This window comes from Lottia gigantea (assembly GCF_000327385.1).
Source record: "Lottia gigantea unplaced genomic scaffold LOTGIsca_108, whole genome shotgun sequence".
Classification (NCBI taxonomy): Eukaryota; Metazoa; Mollusca; class Gastropoda; family Lottiidae; genus Lottia; species Lottia gigantea.
This window is the reverse complement of record NW_008706957.1, coordinates 584,895-591,838: the sequence shown is the minus strand read 5'-3', so window position 1 is coordinate 591,838 and position 6,944 is coordinate 584,895.

Sequence of the window (6,944 nt, the reverse complement as noted above, 5' to 3'; positions counted from 1 at the left end):
AATAATTTATGAATGGTGCTGTTCTTTTATAGGATCTATAATTATTGTGTATACTAACCATTGTGCTGCGAACAAAAATGCGAAGGTTATGAACTTGCCCTTTGCTGTAATGCCTTTATATGTGCGGACTTTCATTATAGCCACGTTATAGAGACAAGATTTTTTTGTGCTTCGCGGTGTGACCTTTATTCAATCCTCTTTGTATTTTGAATAACTTTTTGAAGGAAAAAAGATCTGCATTGATGGTAGCAAAACCTCAACTAAATGCTTGTGTTAAAAATTTTTGCTTTGAATCAGGATTTTTAATAAGATATCCGTACTGTGACATTGAAACGGACAATAACAGTTTATTGAATGTAGAAATCGATTCTATACCGCGTACGGTTTTGTATATTATAATTTTAGGTTATTTAGTTAGTATCAACGCTAATCAAGAATAGAATAGCCTCCTCAAATTCGTTTTGTTCGATATCTCCTTGTGATATCCGACGTTCAGTAAATGAAGAATGAAGAAATATTGCGTGATTTAATTATAAGTATTTGAATCATTAATGAGGTGATTTTCTACCTCGACATAACATCAATTTACAGCATAATAATATAACGGGTGACATAGGTTTACAAACTACCAAACAATGCCATTGATAGCACTATCAAAATTATGACATGAAAATTGGAATTTGTTATATTCTGCAGATTTTTAGTGAACAATTTACATGTCGAACTATATTGCGCCATGTCGGTTATCTTACGTATCTTACGTCATTTAAATGTAATTGACAGAGCTGCTGTTTGGTAAAATACGCATCATGTAATATATTGTCTACTGTTTGCTAGTTTGTAAATGTATCTCACCTTTCTACAATGTACTGATTTGTCAGTAACACAAGTTCATTTATAAGAAAATATCAATTTATATCTCTATTATACAATGATAACTTCCCCTTTTCTGAGAGTCCAAATTGTTGATAATGTTTATTTGGTATGTATGTTTACTACAAATTTTTGTCTTTGTTTAAATTGGCTGCATGAAATGGTAACAGATTTGTGGCTTTTTTGAACAAATTTCAACTTATGACTTAGCATGGCATAATATAGTAAATAAAAGGACGATTAGAGATATTTGAGAGTTGTTTAATTATATGAAGGGAGGTAACTCTTTTTTCACAATTTTATATTTGATCAAATTTGATGTCTCAGAAATCCCTTGTATTATTCCGATCATTCTTGTATGAATTATGTATGAATTTACGGATACCAATTCTAAAATTATTTACTCATACTTTCACATGCGCATACACGCAGCAATACCATTCTCTTAATAGATTTATGTATGAGCAATTGAGTATGCGAAACGTTTAGTTGATGAATTTAGAAAGTTTATATCCATAGTACTTTTTACTTAAAGAGATTTTGAAGAGGTTTTATGAATTTCCTATTTGTTTTGGGGACACTGATAGCATCAGTTTGCACCATTTCAATTTTCAGTCAGACGTCAGTGACAATTCATAAGGCCCCTGGCGATTAATGACGTCATCAAATACTTAGTTTTAGTGGAATTGCAGGAACCACAGAAGTCTAATTGGAATGGTGAAAATTTATGCTGTCAGTGTCACAGATACATATACAGAAATAAAAAAACTTTTTTTCTAATCCTTTTAAGCCTAATTGTACACGTATACATAAATTATAAAATACATCTACTTAATCTACTTATTTATATCAAATGTATCAACATTTATTGATATACATAAATTATTGTACAATGATGTGAATCCCATAGAACAGCTGAAATGAAATACTGTTTACAAAGTAAATGAAATACTGTTTACTAATTAAATTAAATCCTGTTTATTGAATAAATGAAATACTGTTTACAAAGTAAATGAAATTCTGTTTACCAATTAAATTAAATACTGTTTATTGAATAAATTAAATACTGTTTATTGAATAAATGAAATACTGTTTACTAATAAAATGAAATACTGTTTACTAATTATATGAAATACTGTTCATTGAATAAATGAAATACAGTTCATTGAATAAATGAAATACTGTTTACTAATAAAACAAAATACTGTTTACTAATTAAATTAAATACTGTTTATTGAATAAATTAAATACTGTTTATTGAATAAATGAAATACTGTTTACTAATAAAATGAAATACTGTTTACTAATTATATGAAATACTGTTCATTGAATAAATGAAATACAGTTCATTGAATAAATGAAATACTGTTTACTAATAAAACAAAATACTGTTTACTAATTAAATTAAATACTGTTTATTGAATAAATTAAATACTGTTTATTGAATAAATGAAATACTGTTTACTAATAAAATGAAATACTGTTTACTAATTATATGAAATACTGTTCATTGAATAAATGAAATACTGTTCATTGAATAAATGAAATGCTGTTCATTGAATAAACGAAATACTGTTTACCAATAAAATGAAATATTGTTTACTAATTATATGAAATGCTGTTCATTGAATAAACGAAATACTGTTTACCAATAAAATGAAATACTGTTTACTAATTATATGAAATACTGTTTACTAATTATATGAAATGCTGTTCATTGAATAAATGAAATACTGTTTACCAATAAAATGAAATACTGTTTACTAATTATATGAAATACAGTTATTGAATAAATGAAATACGGTTTACTAATTATATGAAATACAGTTATTGAATAAATGAAGTACGGTTTACTAATTATATGAAATACTGTATACTAATTAAGTGAAATACTATTTACTGAATAAATGTAATATATTCTTTACTGAATAAATGAAATATTGTTTCCTAATTATATGAAATATTGTATACTAATATTATAAATAAATGTGCTTTGATTAAATGAAATTTGATAATGACCGCCATTGTGAACTCACTATCTCTAACATATTGTTGTACTGGAAATTTTATTTTGTTATAATTTTTATATAATATTACTTCTCTACTTGAAAGCATTATAAATATGTTACAGATTTGATGGATATTCATTAAAATCATATCGGATTGATAAGTATTTGTTTTTATTTACACTATTAGTACTTTCTTTGTGTGCCCATTCGTCATTGTGACACTCTTATTCAGAGAAGCAAATAAACTGAAATCTTGTTATTGGAATCGTGGAATAAAAAGACGAGCGATGTACACATGCTCTAGCGGTTATGGTGTACATAATACTTCCGAGCTAAATGACAGCAAAGTAATAATGAAAAATCCATTTAAGGACTTGAATGCTCTTCAATATGGCCGGGTCTCAAGAAAAGGCCACTATTCAAAAGAGGGGTCTACACTCAACAAAAACATCGGGAGAAGGAGAAGAGATAGTTCAGACCCTGATATAGTAGGTGCATTATATTGCCATCAATGGTGAGAAATATTACCACCATACATCCCCAACTCTAGGGATGCATACGTTGCTTCATCTTCACTATGAAATAATTTCGACTTATACTTGAATGCAATAGCCACTATTCTTGTATCACGGAAGGTTGTAACTGGAACGATTTGATTGGATTTTGCGCCAGCCAAGTAAGTCAATCTGGGCCATCGACAGAAAATCTGTTGACATTAAGACATAATTCGAGGGCTCTGATTGACTGTATTCGCTGGTGCTCCTACTTCCATATCATGCAGTGCGGGTTTACGTATTCCTCTATAGTTCAAATAACTATTAATACTAGGTGACATCTTGAGATTTAATTGTAGTAAAGCATGCTTTAAGAGAGTTGTCCCCCTTGATACAATAGAAATTGAAGTGACATCTAAATATTTTCTGATATGCGGTGCAACATTAAGATCTGATGTAGATGTAAGAAGTAGATAAGGAATAATAACGGGGTGCAATAGAGTTTCTTTAATGGGGAGTGCGCAATGAGGGAAATTTTGTCTGGACAGCGTCTCAGCGTCCCAGCGTCGTTAACCCACCAACTCGATTGCCAACAGCACATAGAAATGTGACGTTATTTACTTTATATTACCTATACATTTACTGACAAATCACCGAAGAATATCAAAATTGTTATGTATACCTTGGTAATCCTACTCGGGGCATCGTCTGATAAAATGATTTGAAGCATTTTTTTAATCATTGCAGTAGACAAGTTGCATTGTGTGTTAGAAAAAAACATAGGTGTTATGCGCGCCACGAATAATTTCTAGTTAGCGAGGCATATCAAGTTATATGGTATATAGTCCTACAGCATGTATGATTAGTGATGATGTCTATTATTGGACCTTTTAGCTAAAGCTCATGTCAAAATAGACTACATGTGCAAATCCCAATTATCGAAGCATATCAATCCTTTATCTTCACAATGACAAGCCATTGCGATCTTCGTCTTATACCATAGCCACCTTCTTGTATCGCGGAAGTTTCCGGAAACGCGAATTGCTATGCTAAACTAAATCAGTAATACTGACCACAGCTTACCATCAAAATTTGAGCCTTCAAATCCATGTGTATCCATAATTACCTATGTTTAAACAGTCTTGATTTTAAGAGATTTTTTATTTTGAATATCTGTTGAGTACGTCATTCGTATACAATATATCGTATATCAATCAACCTGTCCTACTTCGCCCTCACACAGCTGAGACGGAAAATGTCTCGGTGTCAACAAGACGTTCAACTTTTGGATACATCACATTTCAGCGAGTAAATAAGCTAGTGTGCGAAATAAATAAAAAGTTAAAATTCTTGTTTGCGGCCTATTTGAAGAAATTATGCGAGTTTTGTTCAGTTTTAGTACGTCTAAATCAGCCACCAGAAATGCCGGAACTGTCTCTTTAAGTCTGGACCTTCAGGTAAGCGAGCATGCATCTATCTCGCTGAGCCAATCCCAATAGATTATAGAGACATAATGATTTAAGATATCATGTTTTAAAAACAGTAGGCAATTGAATGCATGGCAGATTATATGATACAGTTAATGTACTACGTGTATATTGTATGAACAATGTTAACTGTTTCAGAACATTGTTAGTTAAAGGATGATAGTCCGGTAATTTCAATTTATTCAAATCTTTGGAAATACACTTAGTACTTCAAACACATAACAAGGAACCCTATAAAATGAAAATACAAAATAAAAGATACCGGTATTCAAAATTATATTGATTAACGTTATATCTTTCGCGCGAAAAGATAACTTATTTGGTCATATTTATATATACAATATTTTTCAAAATTATTAACTAAAACAAATTTTTGGGCAGTCGTCCTTAAATCTCTTGCAAAGTTGATAATTACATTTCATGTTGTTTTTCTAAGAATATAGTGCATATATAGGGTACGATATTAGAAAGTTGAAAAGACGACTCATCTTTTCTTGAGACGCCATGTATTCATGGACACAGCCATATATAGAAAAAGATAGAAAAATTACTAGTTTCGATTTTCGTACATTTCTAGTACTTCTGAAGACCACTTACATATATACAAGACTCAAATCAACACCCAAAAATGGAGAATCTGTCTCTTGACACTTTAGTATCTTACAGTGTCATCAAATTGACTCATAGTTAAACCATTTATCTTAAAAATAACCCCTTATTATACATCGCTCCAATAGTCTCATTTCTTAGAATAAATTATATGTAATGAACTGTTTAGTTCTGAAACACTGATTTTACTAGCTAAACAACATTGCCTTTAAAGGTGACATACCACTAAGATCTAATAATGGTAATATACAAATTTTTGGCGTAATAAGTCTATACATGTATATTGATTTGTAAATTTATATTTGTAAATTTTCAAAAAACATTTCAACTAAAACCGGTTCCATTAATCGCCAACAGAGGCTAAATGATAACCAAATGTATAAACAAAACCAACCAGGTGGCCTAGAATCGCTGATATAGGTTTGATGAATCTAACTGCCCCGTGATTGAAAACAGATTTTAATTTTTCAATCTCTTTTTTAAGACAATATTGTATTGTTTCAGAAAGATCGCCTACAACCACCAAGAATTTATTGAAGGATACGACAATAGGCTAAGCGAGAGATAGTTTCCGTCACTTTCAGGCAACTAAATTGTTCAAAACTGATAATCAATGATGATAACATAAATAATCTATATCAAGATATACCTAAAAATAGAGTAGTGCCGAGTAGTACCAAATATACAGAATAAAAACAATCTATATAATAATCAAGATACGGAATGAAAACAACCTGTATATATTTTACAATGAGCATAAAATAAAACACCATCACATAGAAAGAGTTCCAAAATATAGAACAGTGCTGAGTAATTCTGTCAAATATTGAACAATGTGCAAGAGATGGTACCATTTAAGTACTTGAAAACATCACATTCAAAACGTCCCCACAATAGAGCCGAGCTTTGTATCCATGCATGATACGGAATGAAGACAAGATGTGGTGCAAAAACACCACATAGATATCGTCCCAAGAATAGGGCAGTGTCAAGTACTCGGGAAAGTACTACAGAAAGAAAACAATCAGCGTCCCAAAAAATAGAGCAATGCCTAATACCTAAATTGGGTAAATGAAGTGTGGAAAATTAATCACTTAAAAACATAATTCATGTTCTGGTCTCTGATCTTCAGAATAATGATTAGATGTTTGTGTAAATAATTGTATGTTTATGACTGAACATGAACCAACATAACCGTAATTCTTCAGACCTGTACGGATGGTCGAATCTATTTCGTAGACAACATATGGATTTACATAATATGAAAGAAGCTTGCCAGGCTTTGTCCCCCCCCCTGAAAACATTTTGTGCCCCCTACTCGGGCCCCTCACCTGATGTTTTCTAGAAACACGCCCTTTAATACCATCCTTGGATATAATTATAGAAGCAATATTTGTCGAGTTTGTGCAATTTACAATCATTTTAATATCATGCAAACAATCCGATTTTGCTCTTTACAATACAACTTTATG